Raw genomic sequence first — 14854 nt, 5'->3', positions numbered from 1 at the left:
AAGAACAAGGTGCTGGGGGACAATGGACAGGAGAAATGTGTCAGAGGGGAAGGGCACCAGAAGGCCTAATGGGAGGGGTAACATCTGAGCTAAGTCTTGAAGGATGAGTTAGGATTTGGAGTGGATGAAGGGAAGCAGTCTGAGCAGAAGAAATCACATGAACAAAGATGCTGAGTCAGCATGCCAGTGTGTAGTAAATTCAGCACCAGCCCGTAGCCGGTGTGACCAGAGGGTGGGAGAGAGGGGTGAGGGCAGCAAGCAGGGAGGCCAGAGAAATCATCATAATCAGGGGCACCTCTGCCTCTGCCTTCAGCTCAGGTCATGATCTCAGGGTCCTGGGATGGAGCCCCACATCGGGCTCTCTGCTCAGTGGGGAGCCTGCTTCCCCCTCTCTACCTGCCTCTCTGCCTACTTGTGATCTCTGTCTGTCAAATAAATAAATAAATAAATTTTTTAAAAGTTTAAAAAGAAATCATCATAATCAGTAGCGAGCATCAGTGAAGGCTTACTTACCCAATGCCAGGCACCATGAACTGTAAGAAAGTCATGGAGCCCTAGGAGCCATGCTGAAGACCATGATTTGTCTTGCAATGAGACACCATCAAAGCTACCTGAGCAGATTCCCTATTTGCCAAAGGACTGGAGCACACAGCAGGCTCTCGGTAAACATCTGTCAGATTAAATTCCACAAGATGGCAGTAGAGTTTAAATGGTGGCAAGACCCATACAAGTATGAAAGTTACAAAACAAACTCAGTAATGGCGTAGTTCAAATGTACTTGATACCTAGAAGGAATGAGTAGGTCCATTCAAGACACACAGCTTGTTTTAGAATCAATGAAAACTACGAAGCCACGCAGGGAAGCAGTTTCTACCAAAGGTCACTGTTCTACAAAGCGTGAACATAACAAGTATAGATTTATCTAAATATAGTATCTTATTCCTGAGGCAGCAGTGAGGAGATTAAACCCTGCTCTGCGACAGAATGCAGTCATCCCAGGGCCCTGGCTGGAGGGGAATTGCAGTCCCCATTCTGGTGGTAAGGATATGGGGAAATGGTGTTTCCAGTGGAAGCCAAATCCCTCGCTTCCCAGTAAGTGCACTTGAAGCCGGTTTTGTGCTCTCCAGCAGATTTGTAAGGTCTTGTTAGGGGACACAGGAAGCTGTACCTATGTTGGATCTACGTGCAAGGCATGCAAATATGACATAATTGCTACTCCAAATTCTGAAAAGCCCTAAGCGATTGGATACATTGGCCATAATCTTGTCTTGTCCAGAGCATTTTCCAAGCTTGCAAACCACCAGATGTGTGTATAAACCTCCGGGCTTCCCCAGGGCTATCACCAATGTGCCTGCTGACAGCTATGGCTAGAGAAACTTTATGCAAAGCCTAGAATGTGAGAAGGAGGACTGGTGTGGGGCAAGAGAGATGACAGCAGATAGGCGAAAAACCGGTCCTGTTGGCCACGCACTCCCTAGGTCCCGCAGTGCCTGGGAGAGTGGGGTGTCTACTGCCATCTAGTGGCTGGCAATATAGACACACCTCATACTTCCCTGCAGGCTTTCTGGAGCACCCCAGGTGGGGGTGGAGGCACAAACCAGGAGCCAAATGGGGCCAGGAGTTGTGTAAGAAGGATCTTGTCCCTGGCACATACAAAAGATGACCTTTGCTGTCTTTTGGCTTGGAATAACTTCCAACTGTGTTTCTACATTGCCTCCAAAGACACATTTTAGGCTTTGAGAAAAGCATGAGATTTTGCTCACCCAGGATCACTGTAGGGATTTAGTGCTTGGTATGGGTGTCCTACCCTGTAACTGCACTGGCCTCTGATGAATTTCTGATTAGCAGCAAGATCAATGAAGAAAAGGTAGTAAAAGGTGACAGGAAGATAGCCTGGATGGCTCAGTGGGTTAACTGTCTGCCTTTGTCTCAGGTCATGATCCCAGAGCCCTGGGATCAAACCCCACATTGGGCTCCTTGCTCAGCAATGTGCTCTCTATCACATAAAATCTTAGAACAAACAAACAAACAAACCACTAAAGAGATTTCCAGTGTGATACTATTTTGCTCTATTACTAGTTTTTTTTTAATTGAAGTATGATTTACCAATGGTAGAGCTCACCCTTTGTAATGTGCATCTCTGCCAAACTTGACAATGCATGTAGTTGTGTTACTACCACCACAGCCAAGAGTTTCAACCAGACCATCACACCCCCCACCCCCAGAAAATTCCCCAGTACACCCTTTGTAGTCACTCTCCCCCCAACCCCAGCTCCTGGGGTGGCTGTATTTTTGCCTTTTCCAAAATGTCATATCAATGGGATTACACAGTCCGTAGTCTTTGGAGTCTTGCTTCTTTCCCTTAGCAAAAAGCATTTCGGGCTCAAGCGTGTCGTTGCATATGCAGCAGGAATTCATGCCTTTTTTCCTGCCTGGCAGTCGTCTCTTGTACGGACGACTTGTCTGTTTACGCATGCCCAGTTGAGGCACATTTGGGTGGTCGTTTCCAGTTTGGGATCATCATGAATAAAGCCGCCATCTATATCCACCTTTCTATGTGAACATGAGTTCCTAGTCCCCTGGGTAAGTACCTTGAGATGGGATTGCTGAGTTGTCTGGTTGACGGTTTAACTTAAAAGAAGCTGCGGAGCTATTGCCCAGTTTGCGTTCCCAGGAGCCGAGCACGAGAGTTCCTGTTGCTCTGGCTCCAAGCGCTCTATCAGCACTGGGTATTGTATTCATTGTGGTTTTATTTTTAAGTGAACTCCACATCACACGTGGGGCTTGAACTCACAACCCCGTGTCAGATTTGTTTTTAAATTTTAAACTTGCCCCATCCTGGGGTGCCTCGGTGGCCCAGTCAGGTGGGAGGCGGGTCTCTTGATTTCTGCTCAGGTCATGATCTCAGGGTCATTGTGCCCAGCGTGGAGTCTGCTTGGGATTCTCTTTATCCCGCTCCCTCTGCTCCTCCCCACCCCACCCCACCCCCACTCGCACTCTCTCTCCTTCAAAAATAAATAAATACACAAATAAGTTTCACCATCCTAGTCTACGTCCATACCACCCTGAACGCGCTGGATCTCGTCTGATCTCGGAAGCTAAGCAGGGTCGGGCCTGGTTAGTACTTGGATGGGACACCATCCTAATAGATGGTACCTCATCATAATTCTAATTTGCATTTCTCTAATGACTAATAATGCTGACTTTCTATTAGTGTGCTTATTTGTACATGAATTATCTTCTTTAGTGAAGTATCTCTCCAAATATCTTGCCCATTTTCTATTGAGTTGTTTCTTTTCTTGTCATTGAGTTATTTAGAAAACCTTAATCAGAGGGAGGACTGGGTGGCTCAGATGGTTGAGCGGCTGCCTTTGGCTCAGGTCATGATCTCAGAGTCCTGAGATCAAGCCCCACGTTGGGTTCCTTGCTCAGCAGGGAGCCTGCTTCTCCCTCTGCCTGTTGCTCCTCCCCACCTGCCCATGCTCTCTCTCTCTCTGACAAATAAATAAATAAATAAAATCTTGAAAAGAAAGAAAACCTTTATCAGATATGTAATTTGCAAATACTTTCTCCACATCCATGGCTTGACTTTTCATTTTCCTAACAATCCCAGAGCAAACATTCCTAATTTTTATAAAGTTCAGTTTATCATTTTTTTCTCTTATGGTTCATGACTTTGACATTGTAGCTAAGAAATCTCTGCCTAACCCAAGCTCAGCATATTTTTCTCCTATTTTATATTCCAGAAAGGTTATAGTTTTAGGTTGTACATTTAGGTCTGTGATCCAGGTTGAGTTATATTTGTATATGGTCCGAGGTATGGATCAAAGTTCATTCTTTCATATGGACAGCCAACATTCCAGAATCATTTGTTGAAAGACTATGTTTTTTCATGGACTTTGCATTTTGTTGATCAGTTGACCATATATGTAGGGATCTATTTTTGAACTCTCTTCTGGTGCATTTTGGTCCGTGTGTCTCTCCTTTCACCAATACCACATGCAGTCCATGACTGCAGCTTTATAGTAAGTCTTCAAGTCAGGTAGAGTGAGTCTTTCAATTTTATTCTTCTTTTTCAAAATTCTTTTGGCTCCTTTGACTTTCCACCTAAAGTTTGGAATCACCTTGTTGATTTTCTAAAAGAAAGAATTCCTGCTAGCATGTTGATTGGGGTTGCATTGAATCTGTAGATCAGTTTGGACAGAACTGGCATCTTGTCAGTACTGAACAATATTGAATCCACAAACAAGAGGTCTGGTCCCCATTTATTTATATCTTCCTTGATTTCTTCATCCGTGTTTTATGGTTTTCGGAAAACCATAGGTTTTCCATAGACCATAGGTCTTCGACATATTTTGCTAGATTTCTACTCAAGTATTTTGTCATTTTTGTTATTTTTTTATTGTGGTGCATTTATCACCACTAACCATTTTCAGAATTTCTTCATCATCCCAAGCTGAAACGCTGTATCCATTAAATGTTAACTTCTCACACTTAACCATGACGAGCACGGAGTATTGTATAGAATTGTTGAATCACTATCTTGTACACGTGAAACCAATATAATACTCTATATTAACTATATTGGAATTGAAATTTAAAAATTAATTTAAAAATAAAAAATAAAAAGCCCCCCAGTCAGTTAAATGCCAGATTCTTGGTTTTGGTTCAGGTCATGATCTCATGGGTGGTGAGATCAAGCCCAGGTCGGGCTCCACACTCAGCAGGGAGTCTGCTTGATTCTCTCTCCCTCTGCCCCTCCCCCTGCTTGAGGGCACACCCTCTCTCTCTCTCTCCATGTCTCTCTCAAATAAATAAGTCTTTAAAACAACAACAACAACAAACAAACAAACAAACAAAATAACCTCATTCTTTCCCTTTCCCTAGCCCCTGGTTACCTCTATTCTACTTTCTGTCACTACGAATTTGACTACTATTTCATAGCAGTTGAATCACATAGTATTTGTCCCTCTGTGACTGGCTTATTCCATTCAGTGTAATGTTCTCCAGGCTCATTCATGTTGTAGAATGTGTCAGAATTCTTTCGTTTTGAAGGCAGAATAACATTCCCTTGGATGGGTATACCACATTTTGCTTATCCAATCATCCCTTTACAGATACTTGGGTGGCTTCTACCTCTTGACTATTGTGAATAAGGCTGATATAAATATAAATGTACAAATATCTGTTTGAATCCCTGCTTTGAATTCTTTTGTGTTTATACCCGATCCTATGGTAATTCTATTTTTAATTTTTTGAGGAACCACCATATGGCTTTCCATAGCATCTGTACCATTTTGCATTACTATTCTCAATGCAAAACTCTTCCAGTTTCTCCACATACTCACCAACACTTGTTTTCCTTTTTTTTTTTTTTTTTGGTGTTTTTTTTTCCTTGAAAATTGCTATCCTATTGGGTGTAAAGTGATATCTCATTTTGGTTTCGATGTGCATTTCCTTAATGTCTAATTATGCTGAACATCTTTGCATGTGCTTATTGGTCATTTGTAATATCTTCTTTGGGAAAATGTCTGTTTCTGTTCTTTGATTATTTTTTAATTGAGTTATTTTTATGGTTGAGTTGTTAAAATTCTTTATGTATTCTAGATATTAGAACCTTGTCAGATATATGACTTACAAATATATTCTCCTGTTCTGTGGGTTGTCTTTTCACTTTCCTGCTAGTGCCCCCCCCTTTTTAAAAGATTTTATTTATTTATTTGACAGAGATCACAAGTAGGCAGAGAGGCAGGCAGAGAGAGAGAGAAGCAGGCTCCCTGCTGAGCAGAGAGCCCGACATGGGGCTTGATCCCAGAACTCTGGGATCATGACCTGAGCCGAAGGCAGAGGCTTTAACCCACTGAGCCACCCAGGCGCCCCCCTCCTGTTAGTGCTCTTTGATGTGTGAAAGTTTTACATTTTCATTAAGTCCAGTGTAGTTGTTTTGTTTTGTAGATGCCCTTAATCAGCTTGAGGAAATTCTTCCCTGTATTTATTTTGCTAAGAGTTTTTATCATGAACCGTTATTGAATTTTGTCAAATGCTTTCTCTGCATCTACTGAGATAATTGTATGGTTTTTCTTTATTATTATTATTTTTTTATTAATATATAATGTATTTTTTGCCCAGGGGTACAGGTCTGTGAATCATCAAGCTTACACATTTCACAGCGATCACCATAGCACACGCCCTCCCCAGTGTCCATAACCCCACCACCCTCTCCCTACATCCCCAGACCCCCTAGCAACCCTCTGTTTTGTGAGATGAAGAGTCTCTTATGGTTTGTCTCCCTCCCTATCCCAACTTGTTTCCTTTTTTTCCTTCCCTACCCCCCACAACCCCCTGCCCTGCCTCTCAAATTCCTCATATCAGAGGGATCTTATGATAATTATCTTTGTCTGATTGACTTATTTCCCTCAGCATAATACCCTCTAGTTCCATCCATGTCATTGCAAATGGCAAGATTTCATTTCTTTTGATGGCTGCATAATATTCCATTGAGTGTATATGTGTGTGTGTGTGTGTGTGTGTGTGTGTGTACCACTTCTTCTTTATCCATTCATCTGTCAGTGGACATCTAGGTTCTTTCCAGTTTGGCTATTGTGCACATTGCTGCTATAAACACTCGGATGCACGTGCCCCTTCAGATCACTGCATTTGTATCTTTGGGATAAATGCCCAGTGGGGCGATTGCTGGGTCGTAAGGTAGCTCTATTTTCAATTTTTTGAGGAACCTCCATACTGTTTTCCAGCACCAGCTTGCATTCCCACCAACAGTGTAGGAGGGTTCCCCTTTCTCTGCATCCTTGCCAACATCTGTTGTTTCCTGACTTGAGCCAAAGGCAGCCGCTCAACAGACTGAGCCACCCAGGCATCCTTGGAGCTAAATTTTGAAAAATAACGCTGATTAGGGTGCCTGGGTGGCTTAGTCATTTAAGCATCCAACTCTTGATGTCAGCTCAGGTCATGATCTTGGGCTTGTGAGATGGAGCCCCGTGTGGGGTTTGGCACTGGGCATGGAGTTTGCTTAAGGTTCTTCCTCTGCCCCTCCCCCACTGTCGTGCACTCTCCCTCAATTAAAACAAAACAAAACAAAACACAAAAACCTCTGATCCATTAATATTTTGAATTGGTAATACATGTACATGTTCATTAATATTCATGTTCGTAATACATGTACGTGTTCATTAATATTAATATTTTGAATTGGTAATACATGTACGAAGTTCGCAAAATACAAAGATTATAGAATACAAATTACATTCCCTCTTCATCTCTCTCTTATCCCCCAGTGCCATCCACTAAGTCAAATGTTATTAGTAGTTTTCTGAGCAACTTAAAAAGACAGGCTTCTGGGCGCCTGGGTGGCTCAGGTCAGGATCCCAGGGGCCTGAGAGTCAGTTTGGTATTTTGTTTGTTTCTTTTGCACGAACGCTTCCCCCCTTTCTGAGTGCGCGGCCCTTAAATCCAGACACCTCACTTAATGAATGTGCGGACTGATTCGTGAAGTGAAAGAGCCTGAAACACAGGCTTTATTGATTGCTCTGCTAAAATCCCCTCGAAGTGTCCAAACCGCGCTGTTTTCCCACAAGGCCCTGCTGTTCCAGTGAGGGGTTGCAGTCCTGACCTGGCCCACCTCTCTGAAAGAAGAGTCTGTCCTGACAACAGGACCCATCCCATCAACGCGCTGAAGCCTCGAGTCCTCGCCCTGGCCGGCAGGGGGCACCCCGAGTCCTGGGGGGCTTGGACACGCACCAGCGGAGGTGGGAGCTTGCCTGGCTCTAGACCTCGAGGTCTGGGCTCCACCCACCCGGTGAGACTCTGAACTCTGTAGGGGTTAGGCCAGAGTGGGTTTCCTCAACCAGACAAGGTCAGAGAGGATCTTTCCTGCAGAGAGGAAGTGGAGGCTGGCCTCTGCGGAGGGGGAGCCCCCCAGCCCGCCCCCCAAACAGGAACTAAAGCTCAGGCAGGCTGCAGGGAAGGAACCGGAGGGGCAACTGAGGGTGTGTGGGCGTGGTCTGAGCCCTGTGATGTGGCAGCCTTGGCTGGAGCCCCCCTGGGGTAACCCGTTGGTGGGAGATGCAGGGAGTTTAGGGGCCGATGGAGAAGATAAAACACACATGAATAATACCAGTGTAGGGTATTACCTGAATCGATTCCCTGAAGAGGAATGAACAGATCAAGGGTAAAGATCATTTTTCATGTTCATATACATACTCTTGAATTACTTTCCAAAGAAGTGGAACAGTTTATACACCAACCAGCAGGAAGACGATAAATTCCCATTTTACTGCTCTCTCATCAGTGTTGGTTTTTATTTTATTTTATTTTTTAAAGATTTTACTTATTTATTTGACAGATAGATCACAAGTAGGCAGAGAGGCAGGCAGAGAGAGGAAAGGAAGCAGGCTCCCCGCTGAGCAGAAAGCCAGATTCGGGACTCGATTCCAGGACCCTGGGATCATGACCTGAGCCGAAGGCAGAAGCTTTAACCCACTGAGCCACCCAGGCACCCCAACCAGTGTTGGTTTTTTAAAAAATCTTTACTAAAGGATAGGAGACAGAAGACAGCATCTGTTTATTTTTTAAATTTATATCCTCATGGGGTGCCTGGGTGGCTCAGTCTGTTGGGTGTCTGCCTTAGGCTCAGGTCATGATCCCAGGGTCCTGGAATCAAGTCCCACATCTGGCTCAGCTCAGCTTCCTGCTCAGCAGTGGGCCTGCTTCTCCCTCTCCCACTCCCACTCCCCCTGCTTATGTTCCCTCTCTGTCTCTCTCTGTCAAATAAATAAATAAAATCTTTTCTTAAAAATTATATTCCTTTGATCATTTAGTGAGTTTTGACATTTCCTTAAGCCTATTCCTCACGTCACTATTTTTTCATTTTTGAAAACCAGTTTTGCATGCTTTAAAAAGGTAAGTTTTTGAATAAGTTATGAAGAAAAGCGTAAGTGCCAGCTATTAAATTATTACTGTAATGAAAACAGTTTAATAGACCTGGGAAGGGGGTGCCGGGGTGGCTCAGTTGGTTGAGCTGCTGCCTTCGACTCAGGTCATGATTCCAGGGTCCTGGGATTGAGCCCCGCATCAGGCTCCCTGCTCGGAGGAGGGGGAGGAGGGGAGGGGGGGAGGAGGAGGAGGAGGAGGCTCTCCTGTCAGCTTAAGCATCAATGCAGCAACAACAGGGAAAGAGCCCTCGGCCTCCTGCTTACATGTCAGAAATAAGAAAGTAGTATCTACTCGCATTTTAAAACATGCATATGCCCTGGGGCACCTGGCTGGCCCAGTTGGTAGAACGTGCGAGTCTTGATTTCAGGCTCATGAGTTCAAGCCCTGTGTTGGGCTCTGTGCAGGGTGAAGAGCCCACTTCAAAAAAAAAAAAAAAAAAGCACAGCCTAAGAGCCAACGGTTTCATTTCTTGGTGTTATACCCCAGAGAAACACCCATGCACACAGGATGCATTTATGACAATGTTTAGCACAGCACTGTTTCTACTCATGAACCATTAAAAACAGCTCAAAATGGAGCAAGAGGGGAGATGTTGTGAATAACAGGTTATATCCGTGCTGTGAATCAGGGAGCAGAAGTTCAAAAGTCAGAGGTGGGCAATGTGTACTAAGACAAGAAGAACTACATACCGGTGAATGAAAAAGGCAAGTTGCATACAATACCAGTTACAGAAACCAATACCCCAAGTAATACTCAGATGTATATATGATTACCTAGAAAAAGGCACAAAAGGATTCACATGGGACGGAGAACTGGGCAGGAATGAGGCCAGAATTGGCGACCAGCTGAGGTGTTCCAATATCTGTCAGGTTTTCATAAAACTGTCTCATGATGACAAGGTATTTGTGTGAAGAGTCCGGTCCTGTTTTCTATAGACATGTTGTGGTTGATGTTGGCACAACTCATTGCTAAAAAGCAGAGTTCTGCTTTGCCCTTCTGCCCAGTTGGGAAAGGCGAGGACTGTTCACCCTGGAATTAGCCCCAAAACACGGTCTTCTTTGGGCACTTTCTTTGGAGAGAAAAATTCAAATTGAAGTCAGCGGAAAAGAACATCACCTTTGTTCTTATATTTGGAAGGAAAAAAACCATCCCCAGTAATGAGAACAGCCAACATGAGTGTCGGGCAGGGACAGGGAGAGGATGCCCCTGAGTTGTTCCCAGCCAGGCACAGCCTGGTCATCGAGGGCCAGCGTTGGGCCACAGGGATAGGCCCTTTCTCCCAGGCGATACTTGCAGACTGGAGCCTATGGAACCCCACAAAGAGGGTTGATCCTAGAAGACTTTCTGGAGAAAAGGTCTAGAGCTTTCCTCAGCTATTTAAGGGAGCTTGAACCCCAAAAGTTTGAGAATCATTGCATTGGGGTGACACGGTGGCATAGGCAGGCAATAACTCAACACTGAGGTTCCCATGCAGGCTACAGAAGAAATTTTAAACCTAATGCCCATTCCAGAATCTAAAAGCACTTTTGCTTTTTTTTTTTTAAGATTTTATTTACTTATTTGACAGAGACACAGCGAGAGAGGAAACACAAGCAGGGGAAGTGGGGGAGGAAGAAGCAGGCTTCCTGAGGAGCAGGGAGCCCTATGCGGGGCTTGATCCCAGGACCCTGAGATCGCGACCTGAGCCGAAGGCAACAGCTTAACCCACTGAATGGCAGTTTTGCTTTTAATCTAGATGGAGAAACAGTTGTCCAGACTGAGGCTTCCTCACCCCACAGAGGGTTCGTGCCAGCCCCCCTCCTCCCAAGGGGTTGCTAGCTTACCCCACACCCCCTCAGATCCATGGCTCCGCCTCCAGCCACAACTTTGCCTGGGGAGCTGAACGTCCACCTGGGTGACTCGTCCAGGGCCTCACTCCCAGCACGTAGCAGAGCTGGACACACACCCCCAGTGTGCCTGACACTCTGCCCCGGTTATCATTCCTCTGGCTGAGGAACAGAAGCTACTGGAACACTGAATAAAGTGTGCTCTGGCTTTCTGGAGGCCTCTAGGAAGCCTTACCCTCCTGCGTATAAACACATCTGCCCCATCCCCCAGTTCCTTTCTTCTCATTGTGATCCCCAGTCTCCTTAGTTAAAGCGTGAGAAAGACAGCGCGGGTCGGTCAGAAGCAATGCTCTCCAACGTTGTGAAAATTCACTTCAAATTCTTGTTACCTGGCTCACTCTGGCCAAGGCATCGCTCTCCGTGTTTGTGACTTGCTTTCGGGGGCACCAGAACCCAAACCTACTCTGTGTGAAAGCCAGAGGCTGGGAACGTGCTAGAAAGGCACTTCCCCCACAGCCCACACGTGAGGTCTCTCACCCATTTCCTTCTCCTGGGCTTGGCCACCACATGCTTAGGAGCAACACGTGCCCCCTGCCCTTCTCTGCCTCTCCACATGCCCTCCTGCAACCACCCACCCCCTCCTAGGGCACAGGTCCCCACTTAGGAGCAGACAGGGAGCTGGCCAGCCTTGGCTTCCAGCCGGGACCTCACCCTGAGGCCTTCTGAGTGTGAGCCACCAGCGGCAGTTCCCAGCCCACAGCTCTACCTGGTATAGCCCACGGGCCAGTGGGTTTCAGCCTAATGTCCATCTCAGCTGCCACCTTGCTTGGTCTCCCATGTTTCCCCTCTCCGGAAAGGCCTCGCTGCCTCTCCAGCTACCGACTCTGAAATATCAGGGTCTCTCCAGCTGCTTTCCTTTTTTGTCCATCATCAGGTTCTGTGAAATGTTCCCTTCCCCGTCCCAGCCCCTTCCCCTTCCCCTCCCCAACTATCAGTGCCCTTGACATCTGTCACGTGGGTCACCTACAGGCCCTCTAGCTCAGTCTGGCTTCTAAGCCACCCCGGAGTGGTCTTCTCAAATCTGTGTCTGAGCAGGTCACCCCCACCTCCTCTGTTGGTTCTCCACTGAGAACAATGGTCACGTGCCTTCCGAGCTGTGCAAATTGACTCCAGCATGGCTTCCCCGAGGGGTCATGGGACATTCTCCTCTAAAAGCCCCCACACAACCCAGGACGCCAGACACGCTGAGCAATGCAGGATAGAGTCCCCCATACACCACATGCTCCCTCATGCTTCAAGCCTCAGCTCCAGGGGCCCTTCCTGGACACCCTTCAGGTGGAATTCCTCACTTTTGTTCCCTTTGCAATATGCATTCACGTAGTAAGGCTAACATAGCCCCTTATCATTCATCAGTCCTTAACAGGCCTACCCTGAGTGCCTTAGGATCCAGACGCCTCTCCAGACCCTAGAAATATGCAAACCAATTGCACCTAGTGGCCTGCTTGGTTCCTGGTATATCAGAATCTCCTGTGATCTTGACCTTCATGATCTTCACTGTTCCAGAACAGGTCTAATACACTTGTCTCTCAGGCACAAGAAAAGTGCCTTATACATAAGGTAGGGATGTTTGGGTAGCTTGACTATACACTGAGTGTTAGGTGTGATTGTGAGATGATTTTTATTTTGTTAGGAGTGCTAATGTCACCGTGTTATGTGAGAGAAGGTCCTTGTTTCTTCAGAGATACAAGCTGAAAACGTTTATGTGAAGGGGTGCAACAAAAATACAGATAAATAACAAGCAAATATGTCAAAATGTTAACAGTGGTTGAATCCAGGCCCTGGGCATAAGGGTGCTCACAAAACATTCTGCCTCTACGTCTGTACATTTGAAATTTTTCACAATAAAAAGTTTTCTGGAGGCGCCTGGGTGGCTCAGTTGTTTGGGCGACTGCCTTCGGCTCAGGTCATGATCTCAGAGATCAAGAGATCAAGTCCTGCTTGGGGCTCCCAGCTCTGCAGGGAGTCTGCTTCTCCTTCTGACCTTCTTCCCTCTCATGCTCTCTCTCACCCTCTCTCTCTCTCAAATAAATAAAATCTTTTTTAAAAAAAAGTTTTCTACAAAGTGAGTTGAGTTGATTTGCCTGGTCCCCATTCTCATCTATCAGTCCAGGGGTGTGCTTTTTCGTCCCTGTGGGCTGCTATACCAACATACCCCAGAATGGATAGCTTATTGACAACAGAAATTTACTGCTCGTAGTTCTGGAGCCTGGAAGCCTGAGAAGTCAGGGTGAGAGCTAATGAGGCTCTCTTCCTGGTTCACAGCTGGGACCTGCTTGCTGCATCCTCCCACAACAGACGCAGCTAGGGATCTTTTCGGAACCTCTTTCAGAAGGCATTTTTCAGGGGCGCCTGGGTGGCTCAGTGGGTTAAGCCACTGCCTTCGGCTCAGGTCATGATCTCAGGGTCCTGGGATCCCGCGTCAGGCTCTCTGCTCAGTGGGGAGCCTGCTTCCCTCTCTCTCTCTCTCTTTCTCTCTCTGCCTGCCTCTCTGTCTACTTGTGATCTCTCTCTGTCAAATAAATAAATAAAATCTTTAAAAAAAAAAAAAAAAGGCATTAATCGCACCCTCCTGGCTGACGCACCTTCCCAAAGTCCCACCTCCTAATAACATTACACTGGGCATTAGGACTTCGATACATGAATTTGGGGATGGGACACAAACATTCAGGTCATAGCAGGGTATCAGCGGGAGAAGCCCCAACCCCAGTGGCATCCAGCAGAAGACACAGTTCTGCGCTCTGTGGTTGGGGAGTTCCCAGCAGGCCCTCTCGAATCCAGGACTCTGGAAGGAAATTGCTCTTGGCTTCAACACACCTTCCAGCAAGTCAAATGAGGTTCGTTTTTATTGTTTGTTTGTTTGTTTGTTTGTTTTTTAAAGATTTTATTTATTTATTTATTTATTTGACAGAGAGAGAGAGAGAGAGTATGCGTGAGGGAACACAAGCAGGGGAGTGAGAAAGGGAGAAGCAGGCTACCCCCCAGGACCCTGGGATTATAACTTGAGCTGAAGGCAGATGCTTAATGACTGAGCCACTCTGGCGCCCCCAAATGAGATTTGTTGACCCCCACAGACCTTGAAGAGGAATAAGGGTGTGCTTGTTTCTGTGAGCTGACTTGAGGAATGCAGACAGAGGAGCCGTGTTTTGGGTGTGCTAAGACAGAGTTGAGTCAAGAGAAGGGAGGCACAGGACAGGCTACAGCTCTTGGGAAACACACAACAGGGCAGCCCGCAGTTACCAATAATTTACGGAGCCAGTCACTCGACTATGTGCAGGACAGTAAGCACTAGCAACTCTATATCCTAGAAAGTTTCTACTTTTTAAAGCGCTGGAATGAAGGGACTGCTGCTTCACACCGTAATTTACTAGAGGCTTCTGCTTCCATTTTGTAGGTAAGAGCCCCGGAGAATCCCTGACAAGCCCCCTGCCGGCTTCCAAGGTCTACAACAAGCCAGAGTGCGTCTCCTAGGATGGTTATTTGTGCCAGAAAGCCCTCAACAAAATCCCCCTCCGCCCTGCTCGGCTTCTGTCTTGCCTTCCTTACTCTGAGAAAGTCCCTTAATTTGAGCTAAAATATTGTTAACAAAGTCCAGCGGTTCCTTTACCTCTCTGATCTGAACACGCTTCTCACAGCTCCCAAATGCCCATGATACAGCCGTGAAGCAACCTGAAAGGAAGGGAGCCAAGGTTCCCCCCAAGCACCTGAAGGGCTACGTGTCCAGGTGTCTGCAGGAACCTCCTCACCTTGCCAACTGGCTTGCGGAGCTTGGAGCGGAGCGGGACGTCGTGGGCTGCAGTCCCGGCGCCAACCCAGCTGGCCCTCGGGGTAACTCCTCCCGCACCTCATCTCCTACCCCACCCCGGCCTCTCCCCGCATGGCCTGGGTTTGAAAACAACACATCTGCCTTTTCACAGTCAAAGCCACGCTATCCTGGCTGGCGATGTCGCCAATTTCTCCAACTCCCAGAACGGGCAAGGCAAGCCTAGGCTAACAACGACCATCCAGGGACCCGCGGAGCA

At 46.5% G+C, this 14854-nt stretch overlaps 1 pseudogene; it reads left to right on the top strand.

Moving 5' to 3' along the window:
- LOC132022976 (calcium uniporter regulatory subunit MCUb, mitochondrial-like) overlaps positions 1-14821 on the top strand; it is an 18920-nt pseudogene extending 4099 nt beyond the window's left edge.
- The last annotated feature ends 33 nt before the right edge of the window (positions 14822-14854 follow it).

The sequence above is a fragment of the Mustela nigripes genome, chromosome 8, assembly GCF_022355385.1.
Source record: "Mustela nigripes isolate SB6536 chromosome 8, MUSNIG.SB6536, whole genome shotgun sequence".
NCBI lineage: Eukaryota > Metazoa > Chordata > Mammalia > Carnivora > Mustelidae > Mustela > Mustela nigripes.
This window is presented reverse-complemented; position numbering and strand designations above follow the sequence as displayed.